This window comes from Epinephelus moara, chromosome 16, assembly GCF_006386435.1.
Source record: "Epinephelus moara isolate mb chromosome 16, YSFRI_EMoa_1.0, whole genome shotgun sequence".
In the NCBI taxonomy this organism is placed as follows: domain Eukaryota; kingdom Metazoa; phylum Chordata; class Actinopteri; order Perciformes; family Serranidae; genus Epinephelus; species Epinephelus moara.
This window is the reverse complement of record NC_065521.1, coordinates 15,650,283-15,671,764: the sequence shown is the minus strand read 5'-3', so window position 1 is coordinate 15,671,764 and position 21,482 is coordinate 15,650,283. Positions and strand designations below refer to the sequence as shown.

General features: G+C 40.8%; 1 protein-coding gene and 1 long non-coding RNA gene across 2 annotated transcripts in view; both read left to right on the top strand.

The window, feature by feature from the left end:
- The window catches only part of LOC126403394 (kelch domain-containing protein 8B-like), a 201,659-nt gene that overhangs the window by 85,919 nt on the left and 94,258 nt on the right, over window positions 1-21,482 (top strand). The window lies entirely within an intron of this gene.
- Window positions 404-1,129, top strand: LOC126403395 (uncharacterized). Its single transcript, XR_007571310.1, has 2 exons — window positions 404-666; window positions 756-1,129. It is a non-coding gene; the product is annotated as an uncharacterized LOC126403395 (long non-coding RNA).

Sequence of the window (21,482 nt, the reverse complement as noted above, 5' to 3'; positions counted from 1 at the left end):
TGCCGTAAAGCAGATTTTTTCCGCGAAATTTCGGCACCGGTGGCAGAAGCTTATTACAAAGATTGCAAACCCACTAAGTAACCTATGTAAACGCTGATAGTCTGATTTTACTGTGGCCAGTACCCTGTGCAACCCACATTATTTTCATAATGATATATTTAGGAAAATATGCTATCTGTTGCCTCTTTAAGGTTTGTTTGTTTTGTGTATTTGGAGGTGTTCAAATATCCCACATTTAGAGCAGACCTTGAACTTCTCATGTGCGTTTTGTGTATTGGATAGACAGGTGTCAATCAATCAAGTTAGTGTGAGGATTGTGACCTGTCGGATTCTGCGAAGGGTGGGACTTAGTTCAGACAAGACGAGAGGGAGCGAGGAGAAACATGAGGACAGAAAGGATAATATGCTGTTTTAAGTTCATTACAGTCATCATAAATGCAGTATTTTGTAAGAAGTAAGACCCAGCGGGATTGTGACTGTGTGTAACCTATACCGGCGGGAGTGTGAGCCGTATTGGGAGGCGTTCGAGTGAGTATTGTTGCTAAATTAGCTGATACTGTTAGCACGTGAAACTGAGTTAGCTGACTAGCGTACACCTTCACAGGAGCGGAGGAGACCTGCGTCAGGCTGCATGTGGGAAGCCTGGGTTTATTTACAAGTTTCTGAGTGAGTATAGATATTGTGAACTGTAAAATAATGCACATATATGGTTTTCCAACAGTATATTCATTTGAGGTTTTGACTTTTAATGTTAGTGTGCCCGGACATTGCCACTCATGCTGATGCAGTAGAGGTGCTCAGGACTTGCCGCTGCCAGGGACTTACTGCAGGTGGACAGAGCTTTTCTTTTTCCTTCAGCTCGCTGTGGTATCGAGGGTTTGAATGGACTGTTACTACCAGCTTTGTGAGTTTCCAAGGGACCTAGCCTTAGACCAAGACGTTTGGTCCAAGGCTACAAGGGACCGTGAATACGAGCATTTCTCCACCTGAGGGTTACATATGAGCTCCAACAGCGCGCCAACAAACATGGTACCATAGACTGAGTTAGAAAATCCCGGGTATTATCTTTTGTTGCTTTTTTATTTGTTTTGGGGGTTTGAAATAAATTTTGTGATATTTTTGCAATCAATCTCTGTGTTTGAGGGTGATTCATGTTTAAAGGCGCTGTATGTAAGAATGTGGCCAAAACGGTTACTGCACTCAAATTCAAAATACTGCGGCAAGTCGTGTCCGCCCCCCCTCCCCTACAGATTCGAGGTTGCTGGACAGCAGCATTCTGGAGACTGATTTGTTTGCCCACGGGCGTGGCAGGGGCAGGGCCGCGTCCTTGATCTTCGGTTTTCCAGCGGACCGTTGGAGCAAGTCCGGCTTCTCTGCTGCTAACGCTGCTCCCGGGATACAGCTGAGGAGGAGCCGGCTGCTAATGCTATGTACTGGGACACTGCTAATGCTGCTTGCTGATGCTGAGACTCTACTGACTGCGTGACTGGTAGACGGCGGTGGGTGGCGCAACAGGCCAAAATACAAATTCAAAACATAAACATGATTTGCAGACTGCAAAAATGTTTTTTAAATGCGAATATTCTGGCTGTACGATTGTTGTCGGTGAGATCAGTATGTTATATTAACATTATTGAAATTGGTATTGAGTGAGGGGGGCTACACATCCGATTCAGTTTCATTGTCTGGAGTTTATCTAGTCAGCTCCTGCCTGGTACAAAGCTAACTGAATGTACATTGTGAAGTGATGTAAATGCCACAGCACAGTGGGGAGGATCAGGACGCAGATCAGGAAATTAAATGTTCTGCATAGCTTTATCTGCAGAGAGGAGAGGCTGTCAGATATCAATGACAACCAATTTTTCCTGGACAAGAAGCGCTTTACCACTTGTAAGTTGATCAATGGCCGCCGATGATGCTTCATTGTGAATTTAAAGTGGGTTTAAAATCAATGAGATTACAGCCATTCTCGTTTGCTTCCAGTGTACCTGCACTGTTCAAGACAAAGTTTCCACATAGCACAGCAGTTTTACTTTAGAAATATATAGGTAATGGCAGTTTGAGTTTTTTCCATTCACAGTGCTCTGTCTGTCCTGACTTTTCCCCTTTACGTGTCAAACAGCCTTTGCTTTATCCAGGCTTTATCCATTACCATTCTGCCTGTGTGTGCAAAAAAGTTCAAGAAACAGATTGTATGGTGTTCCCCCTGTGAGATTTCTTTTCTTTCTTTCTGCTCAACCTCTACACCTTACAGTGTTTTAGTATTTTCATGCATGTAAAGTGCTGAAATAATTTAAAAACATATTTGCCAGACCCCTCTGCCTGCTCTTGTAAACAAACTTAATACTTGTCCATCTTCTCCTCTCCAGGAATTTAGCCAATTTATGTGCAGTTACTTTAGGACCTAGCTTCTGTCAAGTATGATGCGTTTAGGCAACCAAGCCAAAGTAAAGTTGGTAAATCAAACAGAACAGCCTGGTTTTACACAGTTACACTTCAACACTGACACCATCATTTTTAAACTTTGGAGCCATGTCCTCAGAGAAATATACTGTGAAATATACTAGCTGTTATTTAGCCACCATAGCAGTACGGCGTAAGGGATGGCGGCTATTAGCTGGCCTGTCTGTCAGTCAGCCACTTTGTTCCAGACTCAAATATCCTGACACTTTTTCCATGATGTTCAGGTCAGATATTCCTGGTTCCCCAGAGGATGAATCCTGCTGACTTTGGCGATCTCCAGACACTTCATCCAGTGCATGAAGCAAGACAAAATTATTTTCTTATTCATTGAAATATCTCAGATATCAGATGATGAACTGGCACATTTTGTACACACATTCATAGTCTCCAGAGGACAGATCCTAATGAGTCAGGGTATTCTCTGACTTTTCCTCTAGCACCATCATGAGGTTGACGGTTGTGTTTTAAATGAAATGTCTCAGCAGCTGTTGGATTAATTGTGAAACAATCTGGTTCAAACATTCATGTTTCCCTCAGGATGAATTATAGTAACTTTGGTGATTCCTTAACTTTTCATCTGGCACTATCATCAAGTCAGAATTTTAATTTGTCCAATACTTTGGTTTATGACCAAATACCATAGACTGTATAAAATAATAAATGTAGATACCATGACGTCACCCATTGGTCTTTGGACTCCTGTTTTGAGGGTTAGAGTTTTGGCATTTAGGCCACTGGCATCTTGGTTTTTGGAGCCAGAGGTAACCATAATTGGATGAGAGGATGGAGCTGTGGAGGAGCTGGGGGTGGATCTGACTCATCCACCATGCTGACACCTTGTAGACAGCCTGTCAGTCAAAGCAGCCTGTGCTTAAATATGTGCAAATTCAAGCCTCAATAAAATGTAAACGGGTGAGTTATATAAAAATTCACCCTGTACAGTTGTCATGAAGAGGGAAATTAGCGAAGATGTTTTTTTTGTACCAGGTTGTAAACCTGTCAATTTCTGCTGTAAAGTTGGGCATTTTAACATGGGGGTCTATGGGAAAATGTTTTGGAGCCAGCTTCAAGTGGCCGTTTGATGAACTGCGACTTTTGTGACTTCCCCATTGGCTTGATTTTTCTGCCTCTGATATTGTTGCTTGCCAAAATCTTGCAAATTCATGGCATTCCCATCAGTGTCAGGTGTACCTTTTTGAGTTTTGTGCTAAATAGTAAATATTGGCATGCTAACTTGCTAAAGTAAGATGGTGAGTATAGTACATATTATAAACTAAGCACCAAAAGTAAGGAAATTTGTGTTTGGTAGATTATTTCTTTGTTGTAACAATGCTTCTCGGCAATAAATCTTACACCGTCGGAAAGTCTGTTCATTTCCCTTTTAACTGGTGCCACATTTGTAAGGAACATGCATTTGTGGGATGAGCAGCAGAGCTGAGTATGTGGGTTGCACCCCTGAAAAATTTGCTAAATCTTCTCTGCCAATGCCGAACAGCAGCTTTTTGCTGTTGCTATAAACTCATGTTTTGAGCTTCTGGTACCCCCAGGTGCTGACATATGGGCCCTGCTACAGTGGTCATTTGGTGTCTGCTCAAAGAATCGGCATGCCACGTTTGACTGATCTTAATAAGGCCTGTGTGGCCTTGTGAAAAGAAGAGAAGTCAAAGAATCAATACACACATACACAAAAAGTGCTGCCAGTTGTGATTACATTTCAGATTTGATGCTGCAATGTTCGATCATCCCTAAACATAGTACAGTAGCCAATATAGTACAGTAGTGCTGTATGTGTCCTTTCAAAATGCTGAAACTTAGAGCGCCCTACAGTGCAGTGAGTGGATATGATTGCAGCCCCAGTGGGAGACAAACCCTGGCAGCGTTGTTTCCACTCTGAAACTAGTAAGCTTTACAGGCTACCAGCATAAAAAAAAATTGGCCGACACGCAAAGGCACTGTCTCAATGAGCTCCAGTCAGACAGAAAACACTGTTTTCATGCTTTAAGTCAGGTAATTACAAAACTTCATGCACAATTCTTTAATTTCACTGTCACAGTAGCAATAATTAACACTGCCTTCCCCTGCTAGCTCTCTTTGATTCCTGTCAAACCTAATATGATCTCTACTCAGTCACCCTCTGCACTGCAAATCGACTTTTTTTCCTGGGCTTCAAATCAAAGCTAATATCCTGAATGCCTAATTTCCCACAGTTTGAAGTGTACAGAGGACATGGGCTCGCTGCTGCCAGGTTCCCACATAACAAGAGCAATAAAACCCTCAATGAGCCCTATAATTATGATTTTGAATGCCTGCCTTACTGGCATTTTGACTGCAGCAGGTGCGGTGCCGTCATATGAATCATTTATTTCAAAAGACACTTAAATGTCAGTAGATGCAAAAGTAAAAGGTAAAGTGGTAAAAATGGTTTTGTGCTGTAAGACTGTGAGTTAAGTAAAGGAGAGAGCATGACAGCAGTGAAGGAAATGGAAAGGTCAGGAAAGAGCAGCTTCCTGTGTAGTCTGGAGGAGCCTCCTGAGGGAAGTGAACTTGAAAGTTGTTTGTTTGAAACTCTTGCTGCTCTAAGTGTTCGGCCCTCCCTTTTGGCGCTTTTGAGAAAGTCACCTGACCTCCAGTTGTTTCCTGCAGCCACCGGCTTCAGATGATGATGAACAGGTCAGTTCCTAGGTGGCTATATGACAGAGGAGACTCTAGTTTCACAGTGTTAGGGTCAGTAGCATATCAAACACACACCCCGCACTGGACTGAACTCCACCTCCATCAATGCAGCTTCAGATATCTCCAATATTTTGTTTATCCCAGTCTTATTATTGATCAACATTTCACTGACATCCATAAACGATCCCAGAGACTCCATGCCTTCCATAAACTCAAAGCAATGTTTGTTGCCCCCCCACCTCCTAGTACCCTCGTAGCACCCACTCTGACGCTGTTGTGTTATATGTCACGCCCATCATGCCTCTTTTGATTCTGCCATGCTGGCTTACTATCCAAAATTACATACTGGAGTAGCTCAATACAGCCGTTGTTTGGTTCTGTGTAAAAATACAAAGGCAGCATGAAGAAGGGACTTTGCAGCAGCCCTGAGGTGCAATCTCTGTGTAAAAAAAACTACTGTCAGCTCTGTCAGAACTGTTTGTGCTGTTAGCATTGTTAGCTGCTAGCCACCAACTCAGCCACCTCCATGTTGAGAACTGTATGCAGACAATCTGAATTAGACTCTGAATTGTGGATACACTCTAAAGGTCGTGCAGAGCTCCTTTAAAAAACAGAATGTGTTCAATATAGTAAGAAAGTTGTTTTCTGCTCAAGAGCTGAAGCTAATGCTAACTTCAGGACTAACCCCCTTCATTTAACTCAGCACTTGGCAAGAAAGAAATCGCGATTTAAGATAATTTAAGATAAGATAAGATAAGATATACCTTTTTTGATCCCACAATTGAGAAATTCCAGTGTTACAGCAGTCAAGGGGAAAGAGTCAGATTAAAGATTTGAAAATGTAAAAATTTAAAAACTTAAAAATCTAGGCATGCAAAAAAAAAAGTACAAACAATACTAAGACTTGCCTTAGGTGTTGGGGAGCTGTGGCATTTACTGATAAACTTCAACCTACATTGTACATCCACTGCTATATCAAAAGCTTTACTGCTAACTTTTCTCTGCTTTAGTCGAAATAGATGGTGTTTTGTGTCTGGATATTTGAAAAGCAGGGACACCCATTTTCTACCCAACAACAGCAATGCAGGAAGCAAATATAAAGGATGAAATCACAGAGGGGAGATTACAGAATTAACACAAATTTGGAATCACTGAGGAGGAAAACATGTTTAATCTGTGAGCGAGAGAGAATTTGTGTGTACCAGGAAAGAGACTTAAACATCCAGAAGACAAACAAACAGAACAGAAAACAGGGAAGGAAACTGAGTTATAAAAGGGAATCTTTGTCAGCTGGAGAGATACACTATCTACAAGAAACAATAATGCATAAAACAACAACAAACTGTGGACCATCTATTAAAAAAACATGCAAAACATGGTTCATGATTATAATTTTTGAGATCAACGGCAAAACTAAGAATCACAGCCTGTGCAAGGCCACTGCTGTAGTCTCACATCTTCAGCAAATAAGAATACATTAAATAGCACAAGTAATAATGAAGCAAAACATTGTGAAGGCGCTTCTCTGTGTTTGTGAGAGAGAGAGGGGGAGAGGGTGTGAGAGAGAAAGATAATTCACTGAATATAAATGGAATCCATCAGTATAGGTCAAACATATTGGGCCCTATTTAAATGATCTATAGCGCATAGTCTCAATTGCATTGCCCAAGTAGGGCGTGTGCAACTCCACTTTTGCTGCTCCTTGTGCGTAAATGCACACAGTGTTTCTGTTAATGGGGAGTCAGGCAGCAGCTCTGCAGCTCTGCTCTCTGCTATGTTCACATTTTAGAGAATGATATTAATATTTTCCTCATTTATTCACCCACTGCAACCTATCCACACATCCCTGTGTGCATAACCAGCAGACTACATTTTTGGTGAACCTGCCTATTTAAGCACATCTTACCATCTGAATAATGTGCCCTTTAAATAGCAGGAAAATACTAATAAGTTCTAACTTAAGACCAGGTTTTGTTGGTCAGTGGCGCAATAGCTTTTTGCTGCCGCAGCAATATGCCAACAAGGCACCTGGTCACAACCAGTTTTAAGACTTGCATGCCCATGGGCGCACAAGTGGGCGGTTTGCGACAGGTGGAAGATAGGGCCCCTTATGTCAAAGCAAAATGGGTCTTTCTCTTAGTTTGTATACTCTGACATTACATTAAAAGGTATGCCATTTTGCTATAATTAAGCACAAACATGTCAAACATAAACAAATGCTTACATTGTTATTGTACTTCAAAGCATATTTTCTGCGGCTGCATTTGGTTTTTAAGGACTGCATGAGGAATTGGCTGACTGTAAAATGGAACTGTGTCAAACTTTTCCCAGAGTGTGAGGGAATGTTAAATTTCCCGCTGCTGACATTAAAACTCATTATATATTCTTGACAGTCCCAAATTGTTGTTGTTTAACTTGTTGCGCGAGAAAGGTCATATTTAGCATTTGTCTTTTTTAATGAAACTTAGTAACTTCTGCTCTTAAATTTACTCAGCAAATTTACATCTGCTCAACAGCAATTCACCTGTGACACCAACACTGTGTAGAAAGTACATTAATAATTTGTTTTCCCAAAACTGTTTAGAATCAGACCTAATTGCTGCCTGGATAGTGTTTAGGGGCAGCCTTTTTTAATTGCAGTTCTACTCTTTGGTACCCCTCTTTAAGTCAGATGAAAATGGGAGGCATACACTGATCCTGAATACTAATGTAAAGTATCTCTACAACAAATATAATACACACAAATAGGCAGGTTAATCCACAGTGGATTGAGTGGATGAGTGAGAGTGTGCTGCATGGGTGTTGAGCTGCAAAAGAAAGGTCTGTGGGAAGAGGAGAACGCAACTGAAGTGACAGGGCTCTGGCCTTATAGGCTGTCACAGGAGGCGATATACTGGGTGGGATCAGAAAACACACATCGTCATAAATCATGTCAGAGGCTGTGACAATCATTTCCAATCACATTCAGTACTTTCACTACCTTTAAACACAAAGCTCTCCCTCTCATGATGCAGTTTCTCACCAAAGCACATGCATTGTACTTGATGGCCTGACAAACGTACTCATTGCATTTACTTCCTCATAAAACCTTTTTCTGAATATTTTAAAACCTACTTGATTAACATCCCAGCGGCACGGTGGTGTGGCGGTTAGCACTGTTGCCTCACAGCAAGAGGGTTCCTGGTTCGATCCCAGGAGGGAGCCCCTCTGTGTGGAGTTTGCATGTTCTCCCCGTGTCAGCGTGGGTTTTCTCCGCGTACTCCGGCTTCCTCCCACAGTCCAAAGACATGCAGGTTGGGGGTAGGTTAATTGGTGACTCGAAATTGTCCATAGGTGTGAATGTGAGTGTGAATGGTTGTCTGTCTCTATGTGTCAGCCCTGTGATAGTCTGGCGACCTGTCCAGGGTGTACCCCGCCTCTCGCCCAGTATCAGCTGCGATAGGCTCCAGCCCCCCTGCGACCCTCAAGAGGATAAGCTTTTCTAGCTGCCACTCTACTTCCTCCCTGTCCTTCCCTGTGCATTGATGCATTTCTTGGCATATTGCCACCACCATAGCTCGAAACTGGCAGCAGAATTGTGTCATTCATGTGCTGGAGATACAAACAAAATGAGGACCTTCTCATTAAAACATTGCTCCATACCACTTCTAGTGGTCAAAAAGATAGCTTCAAGAATACGGAAAGCCTTCATCATTCAGACTCTTTGGGGGAATCTTGTGGTAATAAGATTTGCATCTTGGCTGATTCCGCTCCTTGCATTAGATGGATTATGTGGTCAGTGTTGTCAGCCACGTTCTGTTAGTGAACGTCATCCTAAAGCTATTTAAAGCAGCAGCAGGGACTATTTTTGGACTGACCTTCACAGTCTGCCCAGGCTTTCACCTTTTGATCACTTACTAACAATGTAACACTGACATTTAGCTTTTGTTTTTTTGTGTTTGGGCACTGTGATTGTGTGTACTGCATGAGGTGAATAAACAGGTGGGCCTGGGTGTAATATAGCTATATTTTTATAAACTGTGATAATCTGGTCACATCTCTCGTCACATCTGCAGTTCTCTTGAACAGCTGTTACTAACGAAAGAACATTACCCACTTCGGTCTGGATGATTGTAATTTTTGTTACAACTTCTGTGATATTTTTCTAATTAATTTATCTGATTTTAAATTGTAAAAAAAATTAATAAATAGAAAACCAACATGTGGCTGTCAATGTTAATATTGTGGTGGGCCACCACAAATAAATCAATATGGGAAACACTGCTATTCTCTGTTCTTCTGAGAACTTACCACCTTTGTGTTAGAATACAAGACAGTTTCTAAGGATGAATAGCAAAAGTTTACTGTGTAAATTGTAACTAACATGATCAATACATTTTAAGGGGGTGGATCAAATCAATGCTAGTACCATTACTTAAAGGGATATTTTGACGATTTTCAACCAGCTTTGTATCATAACAACGTGGGTAGTGTGTGAAAATGAACTGTGGTAAACTTCCCTCCATCTTACCAGAGCCCAGATCTCCCTCCTCAGATTTTTGCTGGCTTGGGGGCTGTTGCTCGAACTACAGATTGTATTTTCACATTTTTGTACGCCCACTGCCACCATAGACATAAACAGTATAGAAGCGGATTGAAAGAGAGACTGTCCTCTTTGTCTTTTTCTCTCTCTGTCCACCACCAAATAGTAAAATAGGCAGTGCTGATCAATTGTAAATAACAATTCTGTTACTCTAGGGCCCATTTCTTTCCTAAATGTCAGAAACAGATATCAGTGCCCTGTTTAGCTGCAGTATGAGAACGTGAACAGAAAATGGGTGCCATACTTTTAACTGTATTTTAAAAACAGAGGCTAAAAAAGAGATCAAACAGTAAAACTGAGCAGTGATGCTCAAGTATGAACTATTTTCTCACTTGAATAGAAAACCGATTTTACAAACAGATTTTAGTGCTCTGTATAACTGTAATTCAAGATTGTTTGTTACCAGCTGGCTGCCATATTGTTTCCTGTGGAAAAACGGTCAAGTGGGCATCCCACCAGCAGGAGCCTTTATTGGGCTGGTGCGGTACACTGCATTCTGGTAGTTGTGGGTTTTCTTCCTCCTGAGCAAAAACAAATGCCACGACCCTTTGCCTCTGTTTTCTGAGGTCATATAGCACCAATTTCAAAAGTATTTGCTTCTTTCTATTGCATAGACAGCCAAGCTTTATGAAAAGAACGTCTTTCCAGCAGTGAAACACTACAGTGCATGTCTGTATGCATACATTTGCAAAGGCCTAAAATAATGATGTAAAAAAAAAACACTGATCTTGTGAGTGTTAGGAAATGATAAATATGGTTTGGAGCTAATACCTCCAACAGAAAGAGCACTTCAGTAAGTTTGTGAGACTCAGTGAAATCCCTCTCAAGGTACAATGCTGCTATAATGTGTCACTCTGCCCTTTTTCAGTTCAAGGTCAAATTCTACAACCATTCAATGTTTCGGTCCACTGCTTGACTGGTTTATGTCAAGTCAGGGCCAAACTCTTTTTTCACCTCATTTCCTGCTTCTATTCAGCCTGGAAAATCTACCAAGTGTGATTTAAAAAAAATGTTTATGTTGTGTGGTTTTCGACACACACTTTATATTTCCGCTGTGTGTTTCCACAATCTATTTCTGTCAAGTCCACACAATGTGTAAAGGGAAAACACAAACTGTTGCTGCAGGCCTGTATTCTCTCCTTTAGTGTGGCCGCCTGAAAGGAAGCTGGTCTCACCTCTGTTCTGCCTCTGGTATGGATCTGAACTCAGTGTGTTGAACCTGCTTCTTTTGTGCAGATGTTATTTATGCTTCTTTTCCTCACAATTGGCCAATTTCTTCTAGTCCATAAATACCCTTTGATCTGTTCCTTCCTCAAGGTGGTCCTCAGATGGAGGTTTTGACGGTGCTATTGATTGACCCTTAGCTTCTCTAAAGAGGACATTGTGATAGTTTCAGTATTGACCCATCTGTGGCAGAGTGAGTGTGTGTCAGTGAGTCTGTGTTACACTGAGCCTACAGTACCATGTAGTTTGAGATCAGTCATTGCACCTCAAGCTCGTCTCTGACTTGAGATCGATTGAATAATTTTGTTGATCTGCAAGAAACTGAAAAGAAAGAAAGACCAGAAGAAGGAAATAAATACATAATTACTCCATTTGTTTCTGTGTGTCGCTGCACCCTGAGGAAGATGCAAGCCGATACGTGTTGGTGCATATTTAATGTTTCTAGCCTGTTGAAATAAAGGCCTTTTATATTTTTCAAACCATCTTGAGTGACTGCACCTGGATTATTTATGCCTTTTTTGGCAATGGGGTTTTCCTCTCTTTTGATGCATTCCCCTCCATGTCCTGTGTTGGTTTGAGGGGCCCGGGTAGCGCTCCTGCTCCCTTTTTTTTTTCATAAATACATAAAGGATTGACATTTGAATCCAGGCTGTTCTAAGAAGTGTATAATTTTCTGCATAAACCTTTACTTTCTGTAAAGTTACTTTTTAAAAGAAGGGGAAGAACCTGTGCAGTTCTCAGATGCTCCAGCAGTCATGGCAAACCTCAACTTTTGAAAAAGACTAATTGTGAAACAAGTAACTTCAGCCAAGTTGGCGCTGCTTACCTAGCTATAGGGGCTTATGTTACACTGTTTAGTGGCTGTGGTGGTCCCACAGGATAAATGAACTCTGTCCACTAACCGTGGCGTTAATTGTGAAATTTAATAGAATTTGCTCTAACAAGAGCAGGGGTAGGCAACATGTGGCTCCGAAGCTGCTCTTTAGCCCCTTTCCAATGGCTCCCTGTGGCTTAGACCAAAAATTAGGCTACATGGAAATGAATCACGGTTATTTTTGATTTTAATTCATCATTGTTGTAGGCCTAAAGTGATTCTTACATTATCCAGTTGTAAAAATGGACTACAGCAAATTTACTTTTCTGTAAATTTTGCTGAACATCAAGAGCAGTGGCCTGTCTTAAGTCTCCTTAGCGAAGCTAGGCGTGGATTCCAAATCCAAAAAGGACAAGTCTTGGAGGAAAATACTGTATTTAATAGTGCATAGACAGATTTGTTCACTTTCACTGCAAGGTACCAAATATTCATAAATACTTTACTGCAGAGAAGCCAAAGTAAAGTAGCCGAAGTAAAATATAATAATGATTAGACCTGTTAGTAATGTTGATAAGCTAATTTAGTCTTAATAAGGCTGTGTTACCTTAATTATAAGGCTCAAATATATTTTGTGGCTCCAGACAGATTGAATCAATTTATTTGGACTAAAAATGTCTCTTCTGGTAGTAATGATTGCCGACCTTTGAACTAGAGCAATGACCACAAAGTAAACATCATTCAGTCGACAACACAAACAGAATATGTACAGTGTGAGTGTTTACCAACTGGTGATTCAGCTGAATGCATCATGTAATCATGCAGCAACTGCAGCTGTTGAAAACAGGAACAGAACATGTCAATGTCCTTGTAAAAGCCTTCAATTTTACTTTAATCAATTTTTAATACATACTAATTATCCATGCCAACCATTTACAGAGATGGTAATGAGAAACTAATGGCAGATGTGGCTAAAAGTCATCAGTTAACATGACTTATACTGAACACAGGCAGATCTGTGTTCAGTAGGAGTGATTCTTTAATCATGCAAAACTTAACTGTTACTTGGCAAACAACAATAACCTCTCCATTAGTACAAAAGTCTGTCATCACTTAGCTGAGATAATTTAGAAAATCACAAACCTTTGCAGCTGTCACTGTCAGCAGGCAGCAGCAGACACTGCTACTTTCGGCCACAGTAGTGGCGGCACCGCAAGATGACTGAACACAGAGTGGTCGCCAGATTCCTGTATGGCTAACAGCAGGCAGAGTTTTTATTGACTCAGCATTGACAAGTGTTCATTTTGAAAAGTACAGTGCCCTTTAAACGTCACGGTGGGAGACTGTCTTCCATCTATCACAGCAGCAGTCAGGACCGTCATCACAGGAGCATGGGACAACTCTGTCTCTGTCGTGTGTTTCCAGGGATGAAAAGTAACATCTTTCTCTTGAAGTGCTGTAGATACAGAGCTTTTTGTGAATTGGAGAGTACATCACAATTTCTGAACTCAATTTCAATTTCAATTCAATTTCAATTTTATTTATAAAGCCCAATATCACAAATCACAATTTGCCTNTAGCTTACAACAACGTTATTGAAAGTAATAATATTACAGTTCTGGCTACTGTGGTACAATATGAACTGTGAAGTGGACTTTTTGAATAAGACCACCTTTAGAAATGTTCTTCTGAAACTATAACCTTTGCAATCAAACCCCAGCAGTTCTCTGTGTAACTTCATTAGTTTTCTTTAGGTTCATCTCTCTTCTGAAGTCCTGTAAAGCCTTTCTTTACCTCTAAAGCCTAGTTTATGCTCGACGCATGCCACAAATGTCGTAATCGCATACCGGCGCTTCACGAGGTCGCACACCTCCAGGATTTTGAAACTTTTCGCAAGCCGCGCTAGTGTCGCTCAGTTCAAAATGGATGAATTTGAGGGAAGACTAGCTGAAGTGCATCTCTTCATCTACAGCCCGCACTGGCTTCACAAGCTGGCTGTGTTCCCCAGTCATATATCTCACTACATGTAACGGGCGGACAGACCATCTTCTTTTGCAACTCTTTTGTCTGGTCAAAATCCATAAATATAACAATTACTCCTCCTCTGCAATCCATACTTTTCGGGCCGCCATCATTGCTGTTTACATTGTTTTCCCACTTGCTTCTACTTCTACTGTTTTTTGCCTGCCTCTACTACTTCCTATAGTATTTTCTTCTCTACCGCCCCCTGTCTTTGCGGCGAATACTGCAACGGAGAATGTGCCAAGTATAAATGCCTTTGTGCTGTGTTGAGGTGCACACGCAATCCGCGAACGGAGCCAGGCGAAGGTATAACTGAGGCTTAACCCTTAAAGGTTTTCATCTGTGCTCATGTATATCAGGCTACATGACCCAGTCCACCAGGAGACCATGCTGGGGTCTGCCCATTTTTCCAACAATCCATTGGTCCGACCATATTAAACCCATTGTTCCGAAATCATCATGATGCCCTGTGGTTAAGGTCTGGTTAGGTTTAGGCACAAAACCCACTTGGTTAGGGTTAGGAAAAGATCATGGTGTGGGTTAAAATGAAAAAGAAAGTGGCAAACACATAAGCCGTGAGCCTGCTTCGCCTCAAGCCTTTCCCAGCTGACCCAGAGCCGGTCGCGGCGCACCATCAAGGTAGAAATACGCCCGCCGGGAGCCGTTCAGCACCGCGGAAAGCTTCCCACACAACCCGGACCCCAGAGTTAACAACAGGAGGTTATGGTGTTTCATTCTCTCCTCTCTATGACATTTGTGTCTCGACTAGTAGCCTACTTTTGTTGCGTTGCTGATCCTCTATGGTACACAAATACAGTAATAATCACATACCGGAACAACGGGACGTCGGACTAATGAGAGGTCGGAACAATGAGAGGTCGAAACAATGCTACGGCACCAAGATGCTATACTTCTGCCAAATGAAAAACTTTTGAGACTCCTAGTATCTATTTGGGAAACCTGACTGTGGCATTCAAAGATATTTAAAACGGCAAAGTTGATTTACTGCCATTGATATACCTTTTGTATGAGGGTATTTATAAATGTAAGTAAATAGGCAGGAGAGCGCTGTAATGAAAACAACAAAATGATTTATTACTTCAACATAGTTCAAATATAGAAAGTCAGTAATCCAAAAAAGAATAGGCAAATACTTCACACTGCACACAAAATGGCACATTATATTTTTGGCACATTGTTCTTTTAATCACTAATAAGAACCTATGACAATAAAACAAGAAACTACAAAAAGAAAAAAAAAATAGCATTGTCAATTTTTGAAATGCAGAAATATCTAACTGTTATTGTAGAATTCATTTCATACATTATTAAACACAATAACAAAAACTACTGTACTCAACAGTGTTAATATACAGAACATAAATCAAAAAATATTGTAGTCTATGAAGAAACCTACGAGAATATTTGTAAGGAGAATTTGTGTTTCCATTTGTTTGATGAGGATGAGGAAGCTAAATGTCCATGTCAGTTTCCGCTTTTCTTCTCCGCTTCCTTCTTCCTCTTTTCAACCTTGAAGGTTACCCTCTTGGATTCCTCTGAAGCTTTTTTTGGCAGCCTTCAGCTTTGTCTCAAGCAGGCTGAGGCTGAAGAGCACTGTCTGGTAGTCGTGCATCCTGGTCTTTTCTGGTGTCTGTTGAGAAAGCACAAACTCAAAACACATATTGAGTGTCTTGACTGAGGTTTGGTGCCACACAGTACAGACTGAATCTTTAAAGTACATGTCTTACCTACATTTTGAACCCTCTGTGCAAAGGCCCACTCCTTCATCTCCCAGAGCCCGTCCTCCAGGCAGAAGTTGCCTGACTCCTGATAAGGCACCTCTCCCTCATTGATTGTCAGAGTCAGACTCCACATTCCTGACACTTTGGTCTCTTGGCAGAGGTGGGGGCGTGGGAGGAGGAACTGGCCATGGCCTCCTCAAAGCGCTGATGCATCTCTTTTTGCTGGGTCATGTTGAGGTTGAGCATGGAAAACCGGTCTGCTGGAGAGGTATTGTGGTACATAATTGTTGCCATCTTTTTCCCTACCTTTGTAAAGTCGATGTTCTTGGCCTGGAAAATTGTCTTTCCCATGGTTCTCAAGTGGGCTGACCATTTGCAGAAGCAAATTCTTGGATTTCAGTTGGTTCATACTAAGCTTGTGTTGTAACTGCTTAATAACAATTGACTAGGCAAGCCACACTTACTTCCAGATGCCTTCCATTTCGTCAAGGTACTGCCATGAGTATAGGTTCTTCTCTTGATCCAAAAAAAAGTAATGAAAACTTAACTCACCTCCGAGAGAGCATTTTTTGCTGGTGGCTGCCAGATGTCTTTGGTTGTTATATCTCTCACTTTCCAGCCAGCCTCACTCACCGTCCAGCCTCCTACAGGCAGTGAGACTTCCTGGCCAGCTGCTAAGTGTGCTTGTGGTGGCCAATTCACTCTCCAGCCTTTGCACCCTCAGAGTCAGGCCTATGTTGGTCTCACACCAGGTGGTGAGCTGCTGGACATACTGAGGGTTGGTGCATGTCAGCTCCTCCCCGACCAGAGCCCCACTCATATAGACCTCCTGCACCTCCAGTCTTGAGCTTTTGTACTTGCAGCCCAGGACTGGACAGGCCACAAAGCAGATGTCTACCTGGTTTGTGGCCAGTTTCAGGAAGACCCTCATCAGGGTTTGCCACCTGGTGAGAAATCTTCAAGTGGTTTGGCAAGGCCGAATACATTTTAAAACAAAGAGGCAAGTAGCTCACTGATTTTGGTAGTGTCATGTCTGAAAGAACAAGGAAGAAAAGCATCTGTAGCTGATTCATAAAAACACTAAAACATAGGGGATAAGCCTAAAGGGACAGTTCATTGTTTTGATGTGAGTTGATGAGTGTTGGAGATCAGGCAGTTCTCACAAACTGTTTTATGTTTTCCTACAAAAATTAATGCACCCAAATTCATACATATCCCATGTATTTTGAAAGAATGTGATCACATGACCAATACGCTGACGGGAGTAATGAGGAAGCAGTCCCGAGTGGTCTTGTTAGGAAGCGGGTTAGGATGGTGGATGGGTCACAAAAAACAGACTTTCCCCTGAATTTGTAGGATATCATATGAACCATTTTTCATAGGATATCAGCAGTTGACATTTACATTGGCAATAACCAAGGTGAACTAATTCACACACTTCAAACACTCCTCGTAATGCGCACGTTTTATTTTTTATTTTTCTATTTCTTTAGTATTTTCATTGTCATATGATATGAAATGCTTTCAGTTGTATAGCCTGTTGTGACCTGTTGCCTTTAGGGAAAATGTTTGTTCAGTGTTTATTCAGAAGGGTTTGAAATATTTCTCATTTTAATAATGGAAATAGTTTACCAAGTTTGAAAAGGCAGTAGTGGCACTTGCACTACTGCCTTTTCAAAATAACTTTAAAAAAAACGGGTAAGAGGGGTAATGTTCCTATATAAGACAGCTAATCTAAGACAATGAGATGGTGGCTATATAATGTATTCTTAAAAAGGGGAATTTAAAAAAAAGAGTAAAAAGTACTAGAGTCTGGAGCTGTACAGAAACAAAAGCTAACACATTCATTTACATTGATCCTAATAAAACTATTGACAGTGTGTGACTTCTTAAAATATAAATTTCCCACTTTAATATCTGTTTTAACATGTTGCAAAATGAGCATTATCTGTTAATAATGAGGTGAGTAATGAGCCATAGATCTACCAGTCATATTCTTCAAATAAAATACTTATACTTCAGAATGATTTAACTAAGCATGATAACCATCTCAGTCATAATATGTTGCTTTTAAGTAGCTGGGAAGATGATAAAATCATAGAAATGCAGAAAATGATCCACCTCTGTATGTTTATACAGCTTTAGGAATGTCACACTTAATGCATTTGTGTGACATAATCCAGGTAGTTCCTCTAAAATGTATTTGACAGAGCAGATTAACAGCATATAAATGTTCTGTATTTTGAGGGTTTGAAATATCACTCCTCGCTTTCTGCTTCAATTTTTACCTCTTTTTCACTCTAAATGTGTTTAATCTGGACTGAGCCTGGATTCAAGAGGCCACTAAAAATAGGAGCACAGGTCTGATGATTTATTACCAGTCAGATTATTATTACATAAGCGCTCTACTAACCTCACCAGAACTTCAGAGGCCAACAGGTTGTCAGCAAACAAGTGTTTCCACAGTGAGCAAAGCCCCTAGAAAAAAAAAGACAACCATTAAACACAGATGTGTTTTACATACTCCAAAGGGTGAATTAACAATATAACTGAATGTGAACCAAAGTAAAATTCTGTGGAGAACAAATGTACTTGTTTTTTTTTTTTTGCAAGCTTTACATGTGGTTGGCCCGGGAGTTCTGCCTGACAGAAAAATAAGATGTAACAACTGTAAGAAAGAGCAGTAAAAGACGGGCTAAAGGACTAAATATGAATCACCAGTTTGTCTGACTCATATATTGATACTGGAGAGGCAATGGTGAGGAAGTTTTCCTCACCATTGGTTGACCGTTGGTTATCTATGAGGAACGTTCATCTTGCTGGTGATCTCCCTCCAGCCAGTTTCCACCTTATTAAGGTTTTTGTTGAGAAACAAGAAGGTATTGTGTAGATAATGCTGCATTTCAACTTCATGAATCAGCCATTCCTTGTTTATTATAGTGCTTTCAAAGCCAGTGACCATAATGAATAAGTAGAAACATGGTGTCCGACAAAACTTCAGCTCAATATGGCGGGCCATGTCCCTCACGGCCAGTTAGGACACCTATTTTGTCAGCTTCTAAAATGTTTCCATATTGGCACAGTTTTAGTTTTCCCAAGTGAAATACACGTCGCATCTTGTCACCTCATAAAACACATCAACTTTCTAGTAAACAAACCCAATCCCACCTCTGCTGAAATTTGATGTCCTCCATGTTTCCGGTGCTCGGCTCAGGAGCAAATTGCACATGGGCTGTCAGGCATGAGTGGCCCATTTAGCCAGTGCATGAACAAACATGACATCATGTCAATCACACTGTCATATTGCTTATTAGGCACAGGTTGTCTGTGTAGAGTAGGACTACTTTTTAATTTGCCAGAATGTGTCATAATGACAAATGTCAGTTGATTTGCATAAAAACAAACTGGTTTAGGTTCATACACTGGACCGGACAGCCAAACACGGAAATAGAGCAAAACTCTCATCATTTGATAAGTAAAATCTGACGTGCGCTACTCTGTGATAAGACTCTGCTGCTGCTGTGCTTTTAGTTGTAGCATCTGACATCTGACGTTGGTGTATGCCTGAACACTGGTTAACCCCATTAAGTAACACGTAACACCAACTACTGTGGCAAGCCTAATTAATACATCTGTCTTCAACTGTTTAACCATATCTTCCTCCCAGTTTTTCTCTCAATAGAATAACTAGATTTTTCTTTTAATCTTTTAGCCGAAACATGATTTCATGCAGCATGCAAATTATTTATTTTCAAAGCACTTAGATTGATATAATCATACTGTGATGATTGGTTGCAAAGAAAAAAAAACCCCTTGCTTTCTCTGTCGTTACTGTGGCAGAGCATCCAATAACAGGGCTGATGGCTGCATTAGGGAGGATGCAAATGGATAAGGAGTTATGAAAAACAGAGATGAGAGGGAAGGATAAAAGGATATAATGAAAGGCAAGAGAAAAAAAAGAGGGTGAGAGGGGACAGATGGAGTCAAATAAACCTAATGGGAGAAAAAAGGGAAAATGATGAAAGTAAAGGGAAAGTAGGAGTAAGAGGAGGATGCACATCGCCCGCAATAAAAGAAAAAATTATGAGGGAGAGACAGCGAGATATCAACAAGAGAGGGACACAGATTGATGAAAGATGTGCTGTAAAGGACTGAGTTCATGTCAGAATTACAAATGAGAAGGACAAAACTATAAAGCATAACTAATGTGTAATAAGTCCCATAGAAATGCTTTGTCCTTATTGTCTGCTGCCACTGCTATTGTGCATTTGAACTTATGAGCAAGTCCAAATGTTAATTATCAGTGTTCAGTTAAGTACAGGCTGTTTTGTGCACATTTTGTCCGGAGAGCTTATGTTTTTTTTTTATCCCTCAGCTCCAGGTAGCGACTCAGTGGTCTGGCTTTGAGGGGCGACAGATTTTGTTCACAAAGCACTAACCTTCCAAACAGCCACCCCATAATAGCAGTGTGTAGGTTACGCTGTTGTTGCCATGGAGTCTCCCAGGGTGACGGGCAGAGAATAGAGCACGGTTTCCTTAATTAGAGGAGATTGTGCATGATTAGACAGTGGCTGGGACCAAAAGACGAGTACTCACACGCAGACATAAACACACACATACACACACACACAGTAGCAGTGAGATGCAGGTCACAGGTAACAGTGTAGGTGGACAGTGAGTATCAAGCATCTGCGTCAGTCAGACAAATAACGGTCCAGATTGGTAGATATTTTTCATCATGTCGTACTGCCAATATTTGTTGGTGTATACAAAGTTGTGCCACTATAAACCTTTACAAGGACACAGGTTTCATTTCATAAGTGGGGGGACACAATGAAGTCAGATTTTTCAACCAAAGAACAAAAATAAAGCTAGCATCTGCATTTACAGACATTTATCTCAGTCTAGCATGAACATCTTAACTTTGTGGTAAGAAAACAATGGTAGAATAACAAAAAATTAGAAATGCTATGTATTGCTTCATTATCATAGCACTAACTCTACTTTAAATCATGTGACGTTTTCTTGATAGGGACCAGATATTTGTGGTAATGTTGTATATTTACATTTTTACTACAAAGACATCTGTGTTTCGCTGCCTTTTCTTTGACTGATATGAATTCTACCATGTTTTTAGCAGAATATTAACCTTAGCTCCTTTTCCACAGCAACATTTCCAGGAACTTTTATTACCAGGATTTTTTTACCTGGGTAAAAGAATTCCTGGTAATCTGTGTGGTTTGCGTTTCCACCGCACCTCAAAGTTCTGGAAAATTAATTCAAATTAGCGTGATGACGAAGATGATTTGGCGTGTGCCCTGTATTTGGCTCTGCCAGCTTGTCTGGTTACGTGCTGGTGTAGAGAGTTGGGGCTGTTTGTCTCAGCCAGCAGCTAAGTTAAAAAGTATTTTAAGATAAGTGTCAAACTACTGTAAGTTAGTCTACATACAGACAGCTGTCATTTGAGCTTATTAGTAACAATTCGCTATCAATCGAACTAGCGTGCTGTCCTTGTGTAAGACATAACGTTAGTGTCAGTGGATGAGAGACTGTGGACAGAGCTGACTGAATATCACCGTCTACATGTTTACATGTTCATGCTTGCTGAACACATGTATTGATAAAGTATTGGCTTCTTACCCGCTAACAGTGTTGGGTAAGGGTTACTTTAAAAGTAATCAAAGTACGTTACTGCGTTACTTTCTAAAAAAGTAACCAGTTACTTTACTGCGTTACTCCCTGAGTAAAGTAACTCAATTACTTTAAAAGTACTTCCAACGTTACTCCCTGAGCAGGGCTTGACAGTGCGAGCGTTTCACTCGCATTTGCGACTAAAAATAGGTGTGTGCGAACTGTAAAAAATATTTAGGGGCACATGTGCGCATAAAAAAATCAGCCGAAGCAGCCTATATTTTTGTCAATAAAAAAATATGATAATCTAACCGCAAATGTTGGAGGAACTCCA